A 23437-nucleotide genomic window follows, 5' to 3' on the forward strand; every position below is an offset into this window, starting at 1 on the left:
GGAGGGAGGGAGGGAAGGAAGGAAGGAGAAAAAAAATAAGTGAAAAAATAAATCTGGGCTCAAAATTATTTTTGTCTTATCTGTTGTATAATATTAATTTTGTAGAAAAAATGGAAGAAAATACTAACATATAAGTTATGAGAAACTGCCTTAAATTAAGATAGAAAATGAAAATTTAAGACAGTAAGTCTCCATCTATGTACAGTGCATCAGTGGTTATATATCTTTATATCTATATTGACTTTTACATATCTATCCATGAGGTCATATAAACATAAATTCATCAATTAACATAGTAAGTATCTACATAAGACATAGTATGTAACTGATCCAGTTATAGATGGATGAGGTAATATTTAGGGAATAATCATTTCTTCCTTTCTATTTTTGTCATATAAAGAATAATAATCTTCTTCAAGCAAATTGGAAGATTATAATGATTTAAAAAAGCATAAAGTTTTTTCCTCTCCCTCTGTCCAGGTGAGTCTAGGTAGCATTAACTTAAAATATTATTGTATTTATACTTTCTGAAAAAAAATATTAGGCCTTTGGTATTTATATACAAACCAAAGAGAGAAATGGTGAATGCTGCCCAAGTTAATATTTGTAGAATTAGAGAAATGTTATCACTAGTAGGTGATCAACTACTGCATATCACTGAGAAGCTCTATTAGAAAGGTCTTGTGCATCTTTAATCACATTGTTAATGATTTTCTGATCTTTTCCTTCCTATGCTAAATTTTGTGGTGAATTTTCAGTTGTCATCTTATTTGACAGGATGGACTCTCCTTATCACTTCCTCTTTCATGAAAGATGTCCTTTCCTCGGCTTCTAGACACCATGCACGTATGGTTTTCTTCTACACTTTCCTGGTTGTTGCTTCTTAATTTCTTTCTTTCTCTCTTTCTCTTTTCTTTTTTCCCCTTATCTCATGATCTCTTAAGGTTGTTGTGACCCATGGATTAGTCTGGGTCCCCATCTCAATCTATGTCCATCCCCTTAGTAATCTCATCCAGTCTAGTGTTTCCAAAGACCTTTATATAAAAATGATTTCCAAATTTATCTCTCTGAAATACCAGATTCACATATAAAGCTACTTTGGGGTTCCAAGAGATAAGACTTAGCATGTTCTTGGAAACCCTGACCTTTTCTGCCCTCTGCCAACTCCTTCACTATAAAAGAAAAAAAAAAATATTATCCTGAAATCTTCTCTCAGTTAATGACATCTCCATCATTCTGATTACTCAGACCAAAAACTGTAGTTTTCCTAAAGACTCTTTTACTTTATTATCTCATCAATCAGGGAGTCCATTGGCTCTCCCCTCAAAAGATATCTAACCACTTCGCAAAACCCCTATTTTACATGTCACTGCTCCTATTTGAGCTGTCAATATTTTTCACTTGGATTGCTGCAACAGATTTGCAATGTGCACTTCTGTAAGGCCTATAAGGCCCAGGACTTGGAGCTGCTGCAGTCCGGCTGCAGCAAAATAACCAGGGGGTGAAGAACAACTTGTGTAGATTGATACAGCAGGAGTGGGAGCCGTTTATTGTAGGACAGGAGGGGTTATATATACAATACACACAGCTTATCTTAATTAACATAAACTAGATACAGCAGTCAACCAATAAGGAATCTCCACACTTGATGGCTCGCTGGTGTTACTTCACAAACCACTCCCTCTGGCAAAATGCCAGGAGCCATCTTGACTTGTTTACAGACCCTAACATGGAGCTGTTACCATGACCTCTCTGTCCTCTTTATCCACTATTCTCCCACTAGCCCACTCTGCTTGAAGCCCAGTGGCTTCTTTGATGTTCTTTAAGACAGTCAGTCACAGTCTTTCTTGTCTTGGAGCCTTTTATTCTCTGTTCCCTCTGACTAGTACTTTCTTCTCCCAGTGTATTCTTGCTCCGCCAACCTCCTATTCCTTGCAGGCTTTTCTCAAATGCATTCCCTTTTTGATGAAACTTTCATGGCCAACCTGACTTCAACTAAAATGCTAAGCCTCCTTTGTTTGCTCCATATTTTCCCATGATGCTTTATTCTTTCTAGCATATTTTGTCATTTACTTATTGATCGTGTTACTTGTTTATTATCTGAATTTTCTTAATAAAAATCAACTTCATATAGTCAGGAATTTTTGTCTTTTTTTGTTTACTTGCATATCTTGGTACCCAGAAGACACATAGTGGGTCCTCAAAAATATTCGTTGAATGAAAAATGAACTCTAATTTTAAGCTCCATGACGCAGTAAGCATGTCTATTTTGGTCATTTTGGGATTTTCAGATTCCAACATCCTGTTTAGCACTTAGTGTGTGCTGAATAAGTAAGAGTGGGGAGTGGGTTTATCAGTCTTGGCACAACCTTTGATCAGAAGTCCATAGTTTACAAATTAGATATTTCTCTTTGGTGCTCAAAAATTTATCCTTATGAATCTTTATAAATTCCAAAAAGTAATATTTGCTGTGCCCCTACAGGGTATAACCATAGGTTAGGGAATGGAGTAATGGCTATCCTCCAGTGTTACAGGAGCTGCTACTAAAATGACCGGTTCAAATGCTGACCCCACACTCAGGTTGCAGAGTAATCTCTTGTTGGTGTCCTTCACAGTAATAGACTATTTTTAGTAGCTCTCAGTAATTATCTTTTAACTTTGTGAATTTTTTCAACTAAAATTTTATTTTGTAAAATCAAAACCTACATGCACATTGCTTAATTGCAGATTGGCATTGTATGGTTGATGTAAAGCATTATAGGTGGATCTCTTGGGCAACTGACTGGAACCTCTTCTGTGAATGGCTAGCAAAGAGTAAAGATAGTTTTATAACAACTTCCCAATTTCCTACTTAAGGATTTTACTGTAGAGAGTTAACCCTCATGTTTTTAGCTATTAAAAACAGTTATTTAGAACATGTTCTTGGAACCTTGCTGTGGAAATCTTCTAGTTCACTGTTGGGTCTCAAGACATTAAACAAAACCTAAACTGGGAAGCACACTCATGAATTCTGGAGGAGAGGTGTTGATGCTTGTCCACAGCAGCCTCACAGAAACTTGGAGAGGCCTCCTATGGTGTATTTGTCTGCTTGGTCATTGAAGTTCATAGATAGCGATCAAAGTGTTGGGGACACAAAGTGAGGCTCTAGCCAACGAATGTGATTCTGTGACTTTCATAAATACACAGAGATCTGCAATTATTCAAAGCTGACATCGGAGTTGGCCATTTTCTTATCACTTGATTTCTTTTGCATTGACTATCTCTTTTTCTCTGTTTCTTAGTAATGCATTCTTTAGACATGTGTGTTTTGGTCTAATGTAATCAAGACAAAGACAAACAAATTTGCTAACAGGGTTATGAGTAGAAAGCATGCTATAAACATGCTCGGCCTAAATAATTCACAATCATTCATTGGTACACATATTTCTTATTCAAATTCACTTACACTACAAAATCCCAATAGGAACTAGATCTCTAGGCTTTCTTAATAGAAGAAAACAATCTCATTTTGGAGAAGAACAATGAAAAAGCAGATAGATTTTCTTTTATCTAGACAACCAGGTCAAACTAACCCTGTGAAGGACCACCATTTATGTTTTGGTTTTATAAACTAAATTCTATGATTACAGTGAAATATCCAACTCTGAAAAAGAATTTCTTAAAAGGCATGTCCAGCTGGAGCCAGACATTTCTGAAATAGATCCCAGCTGTTTGGATTATCTCAACCCAAGAACAACTAAATACTGCCACTGAAAGTACTATCAGTAGTAAATTCTGGTTTGAAGTTGTGGTAGCTAGAAAGCAAAATCCTTACAGACCACCCTGGGCAGCAGTAGCTTGGAAAGGATGGTAAGAGGAAGAAATTAATTCTTACTTGTGGTCTTAACTGTCTCAACTACCACAATTCACTTGGTATTTCAAATTGTTCCAAGCAAGATCATACTTTGCTTGATGTGTGTATTTCCAAGAAGGAGAAGCTAGTCCTCTTCCAGGAAATTTTAAAATTTGGCTAACTTTGAGGTAATTGCTTCAGGCATTTCTTTAATAATCAAAATTATTTGTGGCTGTATATTTTGTTTCATAATTAGCCTTGTCTCATTTTTACAAATACAAGCAAATAAAGATATTTTTATAGCTAAAGTCTCATTTTAATTACACTGCACTAATCAAGTATTATTTAAGCTTACAGAAATACTCAAAGAACAATATGGTAGATAATAGCAGGACATTTTTTTTTATTCACAATAATCATCACTATATATTTATTTTTTTGTTTTATTTTATTTATTTATTTTGTGGTACTAGGGATTGAACCTAGCAGTGCTTTACCACTAAGCTATAGCCTCAGCCCTTATTTATTTATTTATTTAAATTTGGAAAGAGAGTCTCACTGAGTTGCTGACCTCAAACTTGCAATCCTCCTGTCTCAGCCTACTGAGTTGCTGGGATACATGTGTGTACCATCATGTTCAGCTAATCATCACTATATTCTTAATTAGACCAGTAGTGCTCTGTCTTATTCATATTCGATGCTATTAATTAAATGAATAATAATACATATCAGTCTCTGAAAGTTAAGTGTAATGGTTTTATTCTCTAGATAAATAAACTTCTTAGTTTTACACTGTAACAAGCATTATCTTCCAATAAATAGCCAAATCTTTTTAATCGGTTTATGTTTATTTCAATATATTCCTTCCATTTTACATGCATATAGTATTGTTTTTATGTTCACTTATTTATGAATTATTATTTAAATTGGTTTTCATCCAAAAGGTTAACCAAAGGCAAAACATTTCCTACATAAAAGTGTCTCTTATGAAGAAATTTTCCTCAGTTTATATATTGTATATTTAATTTGGACATTCTTATCTATGGAGACTTAACAAACCTATCCTATAAAAATACTTTGTATAAAAATGAATGCCAATTCTGATTAGGTAGAAGTTTGGAACCAAAGCCAAAATTCATTTTGCCACCTAGTATTATGTCAAATTACTGTTCCACAACTCTCTTGAACTATAAATTATACGTGTGTGCATGCATGAGGTAGAGACAGCTCTCTATAGTTGAGTATGCTGTGAGGAGTTAATTGGTAAAGAATGTTTTCCAATCTTAAACAAGTACTAAATTGGGTGACATTTTCTATTTATAACAGATGAAAACCAGATGAGTATTTCTTTCTGCTGTAACCTTCTGAGCAGAACATCTGAAACCTCTGGCGACTAGATAAGCTCAGTTTCCTTAAATACTATGCTTAATACTTAAGCTGAATCTTATTTGAAAAGTTAGTCTAGGACGAATAAATAAAACATTCCAGATACCATCTTCCAGCAATGACAGTAAAATCTTAATTTCCCTAAGAACTAAATGAGAGAGTATGCCAGGTTTTGAAAGTCAAATGTTTTCAGATGGTAACTAGCAAGTTTCCCAAAACATCTAAAGTTTCAAACTAAAATCTTAAAAACACAAATTCTGCATTCAGACATGCACAGTCTTCACAGTTGAGTGGAAATATAAACCAGTTTTAAAAATAACAACTTTAACATTTGAAAATATAATTAGATATTTTGCTTCCCCAGGGAACCGAAGTTGTTCAAAATTCTACTTCCTTCCCCAGAAACACTGAGAACACTTAACCAGGATCAGGATTAGAGGAGAATAGCTGGGTGTGGTAGCGCATGCCTGTAATCCCAGTGGTTTAGGAGGCTGAGACAGGAGAATCTCCAGTTCAAAGCCAGCCTCAGCAAAGGCAAGGCACTAGCAAAATTCTTATATTTGAGGGCTAAATAGTTAAAGCAGAAAAACAGAACACAAAGGTGAATGAGAATGGTAATCAAATGCAGTTGGGAACCACCAGAAGCCAAAGGACTTTGTGGCTTCAAGCTAGAGTGGGTATTTAACAGTGGCAAAGACTGAGGTTTGAGGAAAGAAAACTAAAACGAAAAAACACGGGTTGGATTAGGACAATCAAAGGCCATCTATAAAAAGTTCAGTAAGGAGGATTAGTGGTGGGGTTTGAAAGGAAAGTGACCACAACACTCAGATAACCAAGAGATCTTTATTGCAGCAGTGCAACAGAGGAGAAAAGAGAGAAAGAGAAAGAGAGAGAGAGAGAGAAGAAGCGCGCGCAAGAGAGAGACAGAGAAAGCAAGAGAGAGCAAAAGAGATAGAGAAAGCAAGAGAGAGCAAAAGAGATAGAGAAAGCGAGAGAGAGAGGGGCCCAGCAGGAGGGAGTTTTTATAGCCCAAATCTAATGAGGTCTCTGGGTCTGCAAGCTGCCTTGTTGGCACAAGGGGGGTAACGTGTTCGGCCTTGAGCAGGGGGCTGAGTGTTCAGCCTTGAGCAGGGGGGCGAAGTGCTCAGCCTTGAGCGGGGGCTTGGGCATTTGGGCTTGAAGCAAACAGGTGATAAAGAGCCAGACAGAGGGTTTGAGTGACCAGGTCACCCTGCAGCTAACTTTGTTTGGCATGCCCTGCAGACAACTTACTCAGCTTGTCCTGCACCTAACAGGGTTCACACACTGGAGCGTGTGGATGAGTGAGAGGAGAGGAGAGAGTGTCACCTGAAAAGACAGCTCTTTCAAGGATAAATATAGTAGCCAGAGGAATTCATGCGGTCAAAGAAAGTTTTTGTTTAGTTGCTTGTTTTTTCTGTAGAACCTCTTGCGAATGTTTTATAGCCAGAAAGGAGAAAGTAGAAAGGCTAGAATAGAATGACATTCTAGGTAGAAGGAAGCCAGATTGCTGAGATTAGAGTTGGGGTCATGTGTGGAAATCCTCCTTATGACTATCAGCACTCCTAGTTGCTCCTTACCCTACTCTATTTTTTTTCTATTGCATTGATTATATTCTGGAATATCACATAACTTGTGCAGTTATTACATTTTTTTTCTTTCTCTCTCTTACCTTTCCACTCTGAATCTCCTTCAGGATCTTCTTATTTTCCAGGATTTCCACTTACCCCATATATATATATATGTGTCTTTCCGGGACATTATGAAGTTTAGAGGGGACAAGAGCATTGTCTTGTTTGTTCCAAAGTCTCAAGCACCTAGAACATTGTAGCACTCAATAAATATTTTTGAATAAAAAGATGTTGAACTGTAGAATGAAAACCAAAATTCTGTGATTGATTTAGAAGGTGCTTCTGCAGTGTTGGGGATTGAACCCAGGGCCTCATGAATACTTGGAAAATGTTCTCCTATTGCACTACATCCCTAGCCTGCTGAAATTCTTGATTTTTTTTAACCAGTAAAATAAAAGTAATCAAAGCTGCAAGGAGGAGAGAATAAATGATAACTGAAAGTTAAACATTCAGTATGTAGATCAGAGGTTATTCATGGAATGCCATGCACCTCACTTAGGAAGTGACATGATTTCTTTCTCCCATATAGTATTTTTTTTTATTAGTTCTCATCATCAAACATTAGGTTTAACACAAAATTTCACTCTTGACTTGGAAAGTAAGAAGATGTGACACTTGTGGCAACACCTGACTCACATCTCTGCATGACAATAATCACCTGGATTTAAGTTGAGGCTGTACCCCTGCCACCATCCCAGCCCATAAGCGCACAAGTTAAAGCACATGATGTTCACCTGCAGAGTTCCCACCATTCACTATTGTACCCATAAACCTTAAGTCTGCTGTCAGTTCCCATGAATGATTGAGCTCAAGCTAGTGCTTTTCACAGTATGGCTGCTTCATCCACTATATTATGTGCCTGGCTTCTTTAGCTATTTAGTTGTGGGTGTGATCTAACAGTAAGAAGCTGAAGGGAACTGAGCAAGACTTATTTGTTCAGTCCTTTTTGGCTCTGATATGGGACAATAACTGTCTAGAATGAAGGTCTTTTGACCTACCTTTAGGTGAATTGACCTGCTTTAACATTTCTACACTGGGCTTTCAATGAACCCCTATTTCTTACCTTCAATGGCCCTCTTCTTTTTCTTTAATAATAAGTCAAGCTGCATCTAGCCTTTATATTTTCAGTTCCCTTTACTGGGACCCCTGTCTTCCAGGTGATTAACAAAGCTGGCTCCTTTGTTATCTTCTAGTAGTAAGAATGAAGGAAACCCTGATTCCTGTCCTAATTTTGCTACACATGCAAACATTTGTGAAAGTTAGCTCCCTTTCTTTTTTTATTGATATTTTATATACGACAGCAGAATGCATTACAATTCATACTACATATATAGAACACACTTTTTCATATCTCTGGTTACATATGAAGTATATTCACACCAATTTGTGTCTTCATACATGTACTTTGGATAATGATGTTCATCACATTCCACCATCATTTCTAACCCCCTGTCCCCTTCCTTCCCCTCCCACCCCTCTGCCCTATCTAGAGTTCCTCTAATCCTCCCATGCTCCCCCTCCCTATTCCATTATGAATCAGCCTCCTTATATCAGAGAAAACTTTGGCATTTGCTTTTTGGGGGATTGACTAACTTCACTTAGCATTATCTTCTCTAACTCCACCCATTTACCTGCAAATGCCATGATTTTATTCTCTTTTATTGCTGAGTAATATTCCATTGTGTGTGTATGTGTGTGTGTGTGTGTGTGTGTGTGTGTGTGTATATATATATATATATATATATCACATTTTTTTTTACCATTTGTCTACTGAAGGCATCTAGGTTGTTTCCACAGTTCAGCTACTGTGAATTGTGAAAGTTCATTCCTTCTATAAAAATCATACAATTGTTCAGAAATTTCAGTATGTCTTGGATTCCTGTCATTTCAAGTCTCTAAAAATCAGCTCCTATGAAAAAGCTTATTCAAGGAAAAGGCAACAATTTCATAGTGACAAAGATTGCTCACCAAATAGATTCAAATCCTAGGACTGCGTTCCATTCTGAAAAAGAAATGCCAATACTAAATTTTTAAATCCTATTTATGTAAAGGTAAGGGTGCCCATTTAGTGTATCTAGCTAATAGACATCTTAAACACTAGTCATTTCTCAAAATAATTATTTCTAGCATGTTTTACTTAATTAATAAACCTTCTAGTAATGACTGGAGTTACAGATAGTTCTTTCCTGAAATAAGTTTTCCATTAGAGTCCTTCAAATGCTAACTATCTTTGGGATATTAGTCCCAATTAGCAAAATATTAGCCAATCACCCCTAGGGTGTTCACTCCTGAACCTGTTATTCTCAGACATACGTTCTCTATTCTAATGTGCTTTCAACTAAATTATAGAAAGCATAGCCAAAGCAAAGCATTGGAAAATGTTCATATGTCTAAAAAGTAAAAGGAGACTTCTCCTTTCCATATGTACCAGTTCTAAGAGAATTTACATAAGAAGATAATTTGTACTAGGTCTCAGGGGACCTGGTTGACTCTTATATTCTTTTTGTGGAACCAGTGAGGTTTAAAAAAAAAAACATGTTTTTGACACCTCCCATTGTAATTTGAAATGTGTTTGGTTGCAGAAGCAAGGCCAGTCTTGATTTGGCTTGAGATAGATCTCTGGGTTCTGCATTTCTGGATCTCAATATGTTAATAAGCAGTGTAATTTTCCCTGAACAACTATCATGGGGCTCAGATTATGCTCCTTCCTTTTTTTTTCTTCATGCTTTCTGAATAAATTATTGTACACAAATGTGCATAAGCAATGTAGAATTTACTGAAAATTTTGCAAGATAAAATGAAAATACTCCAGGACAAACTTTCTTAAACTCCCCATGAGACACCTCTATTCTTTCATTTCTTTTTTATCTTTCCTGTGATCAAATGACATTCTCTCTTTCCCTTTCCTTCCTTCAGACATTGCTCAAATTCTGCTGATTCCTTTCCTTCCTCTTTTCCTAAAGCAAAAACATTTTTTATTCTTTCATAAGCATGATAACCTTATCCTTTTCCCCGAATCATAGATGCCTCTTGACAGGAAAGACACCAGAGCCCCAACCTCCACCCCATCAGACCATGAAATGCAGGTCTTTCCTTCCAGGACATTTGTGTATTAGCAGTCTAGGAAAAATGAACAAAATCCCCATATTGTGACATCTGTACTAACAGAAATGTAAATTTAGTACCAAATATCACACATGTTTTTGGGATACAACCTTTTCTCAATTTGAAGATTTCTTGAGTAATAAAAATGGGAAAAATGCTTTTAACTTTGGATTTTTTCAAATATAATGGGATGTGGCTTCTTAATGATGTTTTGTATATAATAAAAAGGTACAAGTTATTTTTGCTCCAATACAACTCATCTACAGTTATTTGCATAAGGAATACTAACTTAAAAACAAAAGTCTAATAATAACTGAAATATCACAGTAAGCTCCCTAAAATAACTTTGTTGGAAAAAAAATGATTCTAGTAATCAACTTCTTCAACAGATGTAATCTGTCTCCCTACATTCTTTTGGTGATTATATTTCTAGAAAAAAATAGGACTAAGAGTATTTGCAATTTTGTAATAAGTTTGGGGCAGGAAGTCATTTAGGAGATGCTGTTACTCCTGGGACATCTCCATAGTTTGGGGGAAAAGTACTTTTGAATACTTGAAATTAGTATGGTCAAATGCCATATTCCTGAGTAACAACAGTCCTAAAAATAGAGAACAAGGGCCCTCTAAATATTATCCTTTAGTGGGCAGTACAAAGTACTAGTGTCTTGATTCATTTCTGCTTGTCATGGTCTCTCCTGACACTGGACTGGACTAACATTGCCTTTACTGGAACTTTTCTTCTGAGGTTTGGGAAAGCCATCTGTATTCCTCAGTGGAAAAATTGTCAAAATGTTCATCATGTTGTATTGCAAGAGGATGGAGAAGATCACCAATTAAAAATACTTTGGATGAGGAGAATGAGATCCTGGTCCAAAGGGGAGGAGAAATTGGAAGGCTTCCTAGGAAAAGAACTAGACTAGAACTCAAGAAGTCAGGGTTCTAGTGCTAGTTCTGATGTTGACAACTCATTTAATCATTGACAGCCGCAGTATCTCCAGTTGGGAAATAGGAGAATAAATAGCAGCTGCCTTTCTAGGCTGCAGTGTCATATTATGGATTCAATGATTTTATATTTTTTTCCTTGGAAAATTGAAAAAATGATATAATAATATAAGGTGTTACTATTAATAAGCAGGATGATAGGTCTAGGATTAAGAAATGAATAGCAGTAGCAGAAGGGGACCCCACTTTAAGTTGGCTCATAAATATTGATAATATAAAATGTCAGTGAAAAGAGAAAAGATGAAATTTCCCAAATAACCTCCCCAAACTTAAATACAGGGTAGCTATCCTATGAAGAGACTAGAGGTAAACCATGCTTAAACTAAACTAATTTTAACCTAGACTTGACTGTGATCATAATGCAAGGATAATATAGGTGAGTGGGAAAATATAGATGAACAACAAGAACAAATATGGTGTTAAGGGTTAAAGAATTATAGTACCCAGTCCCTTGTATTTTCAAAGCCAAACTGAAGTACTTGAGTTTGAACACGAGAAAGCTTGGACAAATTTTGTTGGTGGTGTTGGGGGTGGTTAAAAACAATTTTCTTTGCTATGTTTTTCCTCCTGTTTTTTTTTTTTTTCTAGAAAAAAAATACTCAGGGGCACTAAACCACTGAGCTACATCCCCAACCCTATTTTTCATTTTATTTACAGACAGAGTCTAACTGAGTTGCTTAGCTCCTTGCTGTTGCTGAGGCTGGCTTTGAATTCATGATCCATCCTCCTGCCTCAGCCTCCCAAGCCACTGGGATTACAGGCTTGTGCCCCTGTGCCCAGCTGTTTTCTTGTTTGTTAGGCCATGACTTTTAGTGTCTTATGATGTCATGTGTGTCAACATATGACATAGATTTCTCCACATTCTATGGAGATAATTATAATGACACAATGATAGCTGGTTGTAAGTGCTGAAAGCTTTGAAGTAATAAAATCATTGTCTCAGTAACCAGGAAAGCGTAATATCAGTTGTGATGATTTTGATCTCTGACGTGCAAGCCTATGATATTCATTGTTTCACAATGGTCTTGCTCATAAGGAGACAATTGCTCATTTTTAAAAGATATTAAAGCTTTCTCTATCATGAAATTTTTATTATATGTGGTTTTGAGTTTCAGTTGGATGAGGCAATCATGGTTCATAATATTAAATGGAAAATTTCAAAAGCAAACAATTAATACATTTTAAAAATCTCTTATTAGAGTTTACTTTTCATGATCTATTTTAGTATCAGTTATTGTTAATCTCTTACTGTGCCTAATTCATGAATTGAATTTTTATCATAGATACATAACTGTAGGATAAAACATTATAGATAGATAGATAGATAGATAGATACACACACACACACACAATTATGCAATCCATGGGTTCAGGCATGGTGTGAGGGTCTTAGAATACATTCCCCCAAGGGTAAGGGTGTTCTACTGTTCTTTAGTTCTGGTAACACATCTAAGTTTTAGGTGTCACTTGAAGGATACCCTAGACACAAGAAGCATTTCCGATCTTTGGTTGTCAGCTCATCATAACTTTAAGTCAAAGTTGGAGGTACAGAAGATAAAAAATAGGCCAACTGCCTTTCATTTTTGCTTCCTGCTTCCCATCTCAGAAGATTGAAGGCAAGAAGAATGGACTAGTCATAATTCTTTGGGTTTCACATGTCAAAAATCAAACACAATTAGGCAAAAGGGAAACTTGTTGAAAGATTCCTTTGTTACTTCATGTATTAAGAAAAAAACACACTACCAGGAAAGGAAGAAAGCAGCCCAGCCTTAGGAAATACAAAACCAAAGTCTGCCCATCCCCCATGTCCTATGTTTGCCCATAAACATTGTCCTCCCCAGTGCAGCCCAGCTGTCTCCTTTACTAGGAAACAGAATCATCCAGAGCAAACATGTTTAACATCTTATGCCACCTATAATTCAAAACCATCCTGATGACTTGGATCAGCCAGACCATGAGGGAAGGTTATGATCAACCCAAGGGTCAGAAGGCAAGGTAATATAAGAATCAGGCAATGCAGATTACTTTCCTTCTTAGTAGTGGGGAGAATAGTGGTTCCTAGAGAAAGCAGAGTGGGGAGGATAGACATTTCTTATAAGAAGGGGTGGGTGGAGGGTGGTGCTGACAAGGCTGAACAACAGATATCCATTATAAAGAACAAACAACAGATATCCATTATAAAGCTCCAAGGAACAGCCGGAGAAATGTCTGTTGAGAAATAAACAAATCTTTGTTAGAAATCTAGAATTTTATCTTCATATTTCTATTTATTTCAAATTATATTTTGGTGGTGCCATTGGTAAATTTCCAGATAGGCAGTCTGCAATTATAGAAAACGAATGTGTACCAAAGTAACCTGTAAGGAGTTTTCATCTGAGAATACACAGCAGCAGTATTACCAATGGTATTTGTTTTTAGGCCAGTTTATGGAAGCAGAATCCATATCTTGCCTAAATTTTTACACTAACAGTTCATTTCAATGTTACCAAACATCTACTGGGGTATCTTTCTAAAGAGCTCAGCTTCCACATATCACATAACACAGTTTACCTCTTAATGATGATTTCTTTGCACCAGCATCAGGCAACCAGTCTGTGGTTGGAAAGACGACTCTGCTGGGATTCCCAGATACCAGCAGTTAATTTGCTTTCTGTGCCTGGTGTGGTATGATGCACAGACTGTGGAATGAAAGCCAGAAAACCCATGTTCTAGTTGAATGGGGATCTCTTTAGAAAACAGGCTTTGCCTTTCATATCAGCAATGTGTGGTATGCATGTGTGTGTCAGGAAGCAGTTGGACTTTTTTTTTACAAGCAGGCCTACCTTCTAAAGTTCTTCCAGTACAAAAAAGTGATACATCAGTGACTGAGAAAAAGTACTTTCCTATAGCACTACTGCTATTTACAGGAAGGCATCTCTCTATCCAATGGCTGGGTATGGAAGACAGTAGGAAACAGGGCAGGACCCCAGCCTGGGCTCCTTTTGTTTCTGTTGATATACATGGAGATTTCCTTCCTTTGGAAATCTTTCTGGAGGTCAAGATAGGACATGGGGATTCTGGACACTATCTAGTTTTGAGGTTCCCTGTATTAATAAAAGAAAACCAAAACAGGATCACAAAACATATGGAATTGTGAATAATTTGATAAATTAATACAACAAAATATGATATAGTTGAACTATTAATAATTATGACATTTATTTTTAAAAAGAACTTTCATGTTACAATCTACATAGTATGGCCCAGCAATTAGATGTGTGTGAAGTTTTAAGAGAGATACTTAGTAGATCATTAATGACCATATCTGTTGTTGTGTATGTGAAATCACTTTGGGATAACATCAGAAGTCTAATCCATAGCTACTTTTGCACAAGAGTACCTAGACAAATGGACATTCTGGTATTTTCTGTAGAGGCTCTGTTGTGTGTATGTGTGTGTGTGGGGGTGTGTGTGTGTGTTAGTAAATTGAAGATTCATGGTAGTCAGTATATCAAAATCAGAAATAATATGCTGTTCAATTCCAATAGTCTCATTTATCTTATCAATTCAATTTTTTCCCAGAGTACCTGTTATTATTTGAGGAAGAAATGAAATAAAATGCAAACAATGATAAATAATCTAATGATAAAATACAAACAACGATAAATAATCTAGATGCATAGTAAGTTTGGGGAATAAATTGAAATGATTAAGAATCATCTAGGTCATGATAAATCATAAGCATACTTCAGGAAGATTCTCTCTCTCAAATTATGAGTTTAAATTAAATTTAACATGCACATTTAAAAATATTATTTTTATCAGTATACTTTAGAAGTTTTCTAATACAAAATTGTTGACAGTAATGTTTTCTAAGTTTAATGCAATGAATATACAATGGAAGTAAAATAGCTTTCCCTTTCAAGAGAATTATTTGGAAATTCAAAAGTCATAATTTGAAAACAATTCATTTATAATGTCTGAGGGGAGGGGATGGTTTTGATTTTGTTATTTAAAAAATTCCCAAGTAATTGATATTTATGTTGAGAAACTAAGCTAGATAAGTTAACACTTTTTGTCTAGTTATTACAATTGAATATAATAGGTGAAAATAGCAGAAAATTATAATAGTAATAAAAAATGATAATTTTTTCCTCCTTAATATAAACTATATAAAATTGCTACTCCTTGGGAAATTTGAGCAATGAATTGCTCCTTTGTATCAAATATTCTTAATTTTAAAAAAATAATAGGAAATAAAGAAATGATATTAGTTTATCCATGGAGAGCTCATTAAGGATCTATGTAAACAGAAGAGAGGCTGTGATTGTACACTTGGAGACAAGTACAGCAGACCAACTGGAGGGCGGCAAATCAAAGAAGAAAGCAGATCAGCAGGCCCTGGGGTGCTGATACAGTGCATTGCCATTATTCAAAGGGATGGTCAGAGAGTGGAACTACCCGTGAGCAAGCATGCTTAAGAGCACATGGTAAATCCCACAGAAAAGCCAGGGCACAGACAAACAGCTGCAAGCCTCAAAATGTGATCCACATGTCCATGGGTCAAGCAGATGAAAGCCAGGACGGTGTCATTCAGAAGTTTCCTGGTGGTCAGCAAGAAACCAACTGAGCTAAGAAGGCCTTCTGCAGAGAAAGTAGAAGAAAACAGCCTCAGGATATGGAGAGAACTGAACAGATTTTGAGACTAATTCATCGAGATTCACACTTTTCAATAATAGAAAACTACAGGCAACAGAAGAATTACAGAAATGACCAAAAACAGTTAATCAAATCTATTTGCATCACTTAAAAGGTGTAAGTCATATACCCAATGGGATTGATTAACTATTGGGTGATCAGTCAAACATTATATGTACCCTTTTTCAATGGCTTCTTAAAGAGTTATTGCAAGCTTTCTTGCCACTATGTAGAATTTCAGAATTGTAACATTAAAGTTAATTTAGATTGGTAAATCAAAATAGTAGTATAGGAAGCTGAGGGTAAACAAGCCAACTCCAGATCAAAACACTCTACCCTTTTATATTTATTATGGATGAATTAATTAACTAGACAGACCTAAATTAATCAGGCAGAAATTCTCATCTGTAAAATAAATAAAAAATTCACTAGGCTGAAAACTATTCATACTAGAACAGGAGTTTCAATGAAAGTAAAATTAAAAAGTGTCATTTCCTCAATTAAATAGAATTGAACCTCTATGATATTCAGATATTGAGGTAGGATCCTCTGATCAGTCATTGAATAAAATAATATATTGGCTCTGGGGGTAGGAGACATGTACCACAAGTCCCTAAACAAATAAATATACTATCAGGGAGTGATAAATACTCCAGGGGAAGGGGAAAAAAAAGAGAGATGAACAGATATTAAGGGAAAAAAGCATGGTGTGTTTGGGATGTCATGGTCAGGGGATGCCATTCTGACTGTGTTAATGAGGTGAAGGAACAAGCCACAGGGACTCATCAGAGGAAGAAGAACCCAGCAGAGAGAGCAGAAGACAAACCTCTGAATCTGGAGAAGGGCTGTGTGTGATAGATCTACGAGGCTGAGCAAGTGAGGAGGGTGCTGGAAGGAGATAATTCTTTACCTAATCATGGAGAATCTTTAAGCCTATGATAGAGGAGCTGGAATCTCATGTTCAGGATTATACAACAACATCAAAGGTTTGAGGCTTTATTTTTCTTTTCTTTTGGCACCAGGGATTTAAACCAGGGGTGCTTTACCACTGAGCTACATCGCCAGCCCTTTTTATTCTGAGATAGGATCTCACTAAGTTGCCAAGGGGCTCGCTAAGTAGCTGAGGCTGACCTGGAACTTGTGATCCTCCTGCCTCAGCTTCCTGAGTTGCTGTATTACAGGCGTACATCACCATGCCTGGTCATAAAAGGTTTTCCTTAGTGGAGTATTATAATTTCTTTTTTTAAAAATTCCACTTGGGGAATTGATTATGAGTGAAAGGAGAGAAAGTGGAGAGACAAGTTAGAAATCTATCGACATCTTCCAGGTGGACATTAGTGATGTATCAGTGTACATCACTAATACCAGAGAGTGCCAGAGCTGAGAAAAAAACTTTTAGATTTCGGATATAATTTTTAATATACAGTCTTCAAAATTCAGTCATAAATTGGAAGAGGAAGATGAAACAAAGAAGAGAAGACAAAGAATACATTGGGTGTGACAAAATTTGAAGAGATAATATACGATTGGAAATTGTCACTTTCTGGGCTATAGGGGATAGTAAGTTTTTGCCTATCAATATTTAAATGAAAATGGATTAAATTCTCCAAGCAAAAGACACAAAGTAATAACAACAGAATAAAAACAAACAAACAAACAAAAAACCCAGGATATAACAATATACTTCCTGTAATAGCTCATTTTATCCATAAGGGCAAATATAGGTTGAATATAAAGGAATGGAAAAAGATATTTCATTTATATGCAAAAACAAACAAAAAGGATAGCAGAGGTGACTATAAGACAACACAGACTTTTATTGATTTCAGTAAAAATCAATCACAAGTAAAAAAGAATATTAATATAAGATAGGGGCCAATTCATTAAGAGAGTAGAATAATTGACAAGTATGCATACCCCTAACATTAGAACTCTTAAATATAGAAAGAGAATATTAACCAAACTGAAGGGAGAACTAGACTGTTTTCATCATCTTTTTCACTACTGTGAACAAAAGACCTGACAAGAAGAGTTAGAGGAGGAAAAGTTTATTTGGGAGCTCATGGTTTCAGAGGTTTCAGTCCATACATGGCCAACTCCATTCTCTGAGACCAACAAGAGGCAGAACATCATGGCAAAAAAAGTGGGTGAAGGAAAGGCATTACACAAGGAAGGAGGGAGAGAGAGAGAGAGAGAGAGAGAGAGAACGCAAGAGAGAGCGTGCGCACTGTCCTCACCACCACAAAATATAAATCCCAAAGGCGTGCCCCCAATGAACCTTCTCCAGCCATACTCTATCTGCCTATAGTTAATCCATGTCAGTGGATTAATGTACTGATTAGGTTAAGTTTCTCTTGATCCAATCACCTCTGAAATTTCTTGCATTGTCTCATGCATACTTTTTGGGGGGACACCTCATATCTAACCATAACAAACAGTAAACAATAGTAATACTGAAGTTTCATACTCCACGTTAAACAATAGGTAAATAATACAGACAGAAATCAATAAGGAGAAAGTAAAGTTGAACAATATTGTAGATAAAATTTACCTAAAAAACATATATAGAATGCCCCATCCAATGACAGTAAATGCACTCTCAAGTGTACAGAGAATTTCTTCAGGATAGAATGTGTGTTGGGCCATAAAGCAATTCCTAATAAATTTAAAATTAAAATAATATCAAGAGGCTTTCTCAACCACAGTGGTATGAAACTAGAAATCAATAACAAGAGGAATTTGGGGAAATTCACAAATATGTGGAAACTAAGCTGCATTTCTGAAAATCCAATGTATCAAAGAAGAAATTGGGATGAAAATCAAACAATATCTTGAGACAAATATCACATATGAGCCAAGAAAAAAAAGCAATTCTACAAGGGAAGTTTATAGTAATATAAGCCTACATTAATAAGAAAGAAAGAGTTCAAATAGACAGCCTAATATTACAACTCAAGGAACTAAAAAAATAAGAATAAACTGAGTCCAAAGTTAGTAGAAGGGAAAAATAATAAATATTGGAGCAGAAATAGAGACTACATAGACAACAATCAAGATCAACAGAGTTAAGAATTTGTTTTGAAAAGATAAGCAAATTGACATGCTTTTAACTAGACTAACCAATAAAAAGAGAGGACTCCCATAACTGAAAGAGGAAACATCACCACTAATTCCACAGAAGTACCAAGAATAATTAGACTACTATGAGCAATGATATATCAACAAAGTGGATAATCTAAAAGAACTGGATATTTTCCTAGAAACATACAATGTACCAAGACTGAATAGAAAAAATAGAAAATCTGCCAGATTAATAACAAGTAAGGAGATTAAGTCAGTAATAAATAAGTATCCTTTCAAAGAAGAACCCAAGACTTGTTGGCTTTCCTGCTAAATTCTACCCCAAATTTAAAATTTCCAGTTTTCTCAAGCTCTTCTAAAAACTTAAAGAGGAGGAGACATTTTAAAACTTATTTTTTTTTAAAGAATAGCATTAATGTCATATCAAAGCCAGATAATAAAATTATACAAGAAAATAAAACTATAGGCCATGTTCCTAATGAACATAGATGAAGACTCCTCAATAAAATACTGTAGCAAATCAAATTCATAAGTACATCAAAGGGATCACTCATTATGATCAAGAGAGACTTATCCTGGCAATGCAAAGATGGTTCAATGTATGCAAATAAATGAAAGTAATATACCCCATTAGAAGAATGAAATAAAAAATTCATATAATCATCCTGATAAATGCAGAAAAAGAATCTGACAAAATTCAACATTCTTTCATGAAAAAAATTCTCAACAAATTAAATATAGGAGAAATATATCTCCACATAATAAAGGCCATGTATGACAAGCCCACAGCTAACATCATAATCAATGGTGAAAAGCTGAAAGCTTTTCTTCTAATATAAGTCAGAATCAAGGTGCCCATTGTTATTACTTTGACTCAGTATAGCACCAGAAGTCTTAGCTAGAGCAATTTGGCAAGAAAAAGTAATAAAATACATTCACGTTGGAAAGAAGTTAAATTGTCTCTGCAAATTACATAATCTTGTATGTAGAAAATCCTAATGATTCCACCAATAAAAAAAGTTACAACTAATAAGCAAGTCCAGTACAGTTGCCAGATATAAAATCAACATATAAAAGTCACTTGGGCTTGCATGGCACAGTGGTGCATGCCTTTGATCCCAGCAGCTTGGGAGGGAGAATGAGGAAGATGGCAAGTTAAAATGCAGCCTTAGCAAAAACAAGGTGATAAGCAACTCAGTGAGACCCTGTCTCTGAATAAAATACAAAATAGGGCTGGGGATGTGGCTCAGTGGTCAAGTGCCCCTTAGTTCAATCCCTGATACACCCCCCCCAAAATAAAATTTACTTGGGCTTCTATACACTAACAACATGCTATCTGTAAAAGAAATTAAGAAATCCAATTTTTTAATAGTATAAAAATATTTAGAAATGATTTTTAATCAAAGACATATAAAATCTGTACTTTGAAAACTGGAAACATTGATGAAAGAAGTGAAAGGGAAGATATATAAATGAAAAGATATCCTATATTCATGAATTGGAAGAATTAATATAGCTAAAATGTCCATACCACCCAGATTAAATCAATCTTTATCAAAATTCCATTTACATTATCTACAGAAATAGAAATCCTAAAATTTGTATGAAGCCACAAAAGACTTTCAGATAGCTTAAACAGTCTTGAGCATAGTGAACAAAGCTTGAGTCATCATATATTCTGATTTCAAAATATATTACAATGCTACAGTGAACAAAACAGTATACTTACTGGCAGAAAAAACACACACACACACACACACACACAGATACATAGATCAATGAAACATGGTAGAGAACCCAGAAATAAACCAATGCGTATGTGGTCAACTAGCAATTGACAAGAAAATCAAGAACACACAATAGAGAAAGGATACTCTCTTCAATAAATCATGATGAGAAAGCATACAAAAGAGTGAAATTGGACCTTTATTTTGTACCATGTAGGAAATGACCTCAAAAATGGGTTAAGGACCTGAAACCATAAACTTTCTGAAAGAAAGAAGGGAAAAACTCTTCTTCACATTGGCCCAGGTTATGATTTTTGGGGGGTGTAACAACAAAAGTACATACAAACCAGTGGGACTACGTTGGATTAAAAAAAATGTATACAGCAAAGAGAGCAACCAACAAGATGAGTTGGCAACCTTTAGAATGGGAGGAAACATTTGTAACTCTACACCTGATAAATGGTTAGCATCCAAAATATATAAGGGACACATATAAATCAAAAGCATAGAAACAACCTGATTTAAAGGACTTCTTTTTCCAAAGAAGACATACAAATAAATGACTAACAATATTTGAAAAGATGCACATCATTAATCATCAGACAAATGTAAATCAAAACCATAATAGGATATTACTTCACATCTGATATGATGGCTTTTATAAATAAGAAATAACAAGTGTTGGCACAAATCTGGAGGAAAGAAAATCTTGTACATTGTTGGAAGGTACATAAATTGGTATAGTCATTATGGAAAACAGTATAAAGTTTCCTAAAAAAATAAAAATAGAAGTATCATATGACCTAGCAATCCCACTTCTGGGAATATATTTGCTATGGTATGAATGTTCCCCAATATTTAAGTGTTAAAATTTAATCCTTGTTGTGATGGGGATTGAGTAGGTTCTTTCAGAAGTAGTTAAATGCTTAAGAAAAGAGCCTTTACTTATGAATGGATTGGTGCCCTATAAAAGGACTGGGGGAAACTAGCATAGATTTTGCTGTTGCATTCTTCTGCCATGTAAGAACACAACAAGAAGGCATTCAACAGACTCTGAGTGCAGGCTACCTTGCCTCTGGAACTGAGAGACATAAGTTTCTTTTATTTATAAGTTACTTAGTCTTAGGTCTTGTTGCAGGAGCACCAATAGACTAAGATTGTAATAATTAAAGGAAGAGAAATCACTGCCTTGAAGAGATACCTGCACCTCTGTGTTTGCTGCAGTGTTTTAAAATAGCCAAGTGTCCACTAGTAAGAGATAAGTAAAATACATATACACAGAGGAATATTACTCAGCCATAAAAAGAAGAAAATCCTGCCATATGCAACAAAAGGGGTAAACTGAGGGGACATTTGCTAAATGAAGAAAGCCAGGCATGAAAAGACAAATACTATATGATCTCACTTACCTGTGAAATCTAAAAAAGTCAAACTCATAGAAGTTGAGAGTAGAATTATGATTGTCAGAGGCTGGTGTAGGGGAAAATGGGAAGATATTATATTCTATGTATGTATAATCTGTCAAAATACATTCTATTGTCATATGTAACTAAAATCAATTTTAAAAAATCATGATTAAACATTTTATGTGAAGTTAGTCAGCACAGTTGTATTTTTTTTTTTTTTGGTGTTTTCCTGTCTAGATTCAGGCATTAAAATTGCAGAGAATTAGGTTTCATTCCAATTGTGGTCTTTCCATGTAAGTAAGACAGAGGAGAGAAGGGAAGAGATGTTAGGAGTGTAGGTAAAGAGTCTTTATCATGAGGGACCATGGCCTTTAGTCGGGGCAAAGAGGAAAGTGGGGAGGGGTGGATCATCTTGGTTGATACAGAAGTCTTCAACAAAGATTTCTGGAGTGGTGGCAGGGGAAGGTAGGGAGGTGCTATATTCTCCAGACCATTTGATGTGATTACAAGATTGTCAGATGACTGCCAAAATGGAGGTAGAGCTGATGGAGATAGTAGATTCTTTTGAGAAGCTGGGTGTTTCATTGGTGGCAGGAGAAACTCTACCTGTGCTTTAAACCCAGCTGAAGGTGTGTCACAGTGATGGTGAGGAGGAAGGGGAGATCCACCACATCCTTTCTAACTTGTGGGAATATTAGCTTGCTATGGCTGCTGTAACAATGTACCACAGCCAGGTGACTGAAACCACAGACATTCATCCCAGTTTCCAAGGTCAGAAGTCTAAGATGAATGTATCCTCAGAGTGGGAATTTTTTGTTTGTTTTGTTTTGTTTTTGTGAGTGCTGAAGAAGAATCTGCCCCCTGTCTTTCTCCCAGCTCCTGGAAAGCCTCAGATGTTCCTTGGCTTATAAATGGAGTTCTGTGTTTTCATTTTATGGGAACAAATGGAGGTTGGTCAGTTTTCAGGTATGAAATATTATGAAGATGCAATAAAAACAAATTGACAAGATTTTCTGTGATGAGACCGAGTGTAGGCTCATTCCACACCTGCTCTGATGCAATGGAACACAGCCTCAATGACCATTCTCATTTTAAATTCCTAACTACAAGGCCTCCGGTGGGTGTTTGCTGCTTCCTGGAAAGCACACTGCCATTTCCCGATACTTGCTCTCTTTGGATCTCTTAGATTGACTCTTTAATCATGTCACCTCTCCCTGACACCTCCAACGTAGACTTCCAGTCCTCACACTTCCGAATCACCTTGCCTCCTACTTGGAGAAAACTGAAGCTATCAGAAGAGAACTTTCCTAGACTTTAACCTTGAGGCCTTTCCACCCAACACCATCTGTACCCTTTTATAGCCTGCCTCTGCCCAAGTGAACTTGGTGTGTTCCTCTCTAAAAGCAAGCCCTCCAGTTGTACAGTGTATCTATCTTCATATTAAGAAATATTACTCTAGAAATTCTCCTTCCTGTTTGCTATGACATCATTTCCCCTCTTTCTAGTGGATCAGCCCCATCAGCACACAAGCATACTCTTTTTTTTTTTTTTTTTTTTTTTTTTCCTTTTTTT

General features: G+C 35.9%; 1 protein-coding gene across 1 annotated transcript in view; it reads left to right on the forward strand.

Moving 5' to 3' along the window:
- Positions 1–23437, forward strand: part of Ppp1r1c (protein phosphatase 1 regulatory inhibitor subunit 1C) — a 139762-nt gene that overhangs the window by 101499 nt on the left and 14826 nt on the right. The gene's annotated exons all lie outside the window — the stretch shown is intronic.

The sequence above is a fragment of the Marmota marmota genome, unplaced genomic scaffold (genome assembly GCF_001458135.2).
Source record: "Marmota marmota marmota unplaced genomic scaffold, marMar, whole genome shotgun sequence".
Taxonomy (NCBI): Eukaryota; Metazoa; Chordata; class Mammalia; order Rodentia; family Sciuridae; genus Marmota; species Marmota marmota.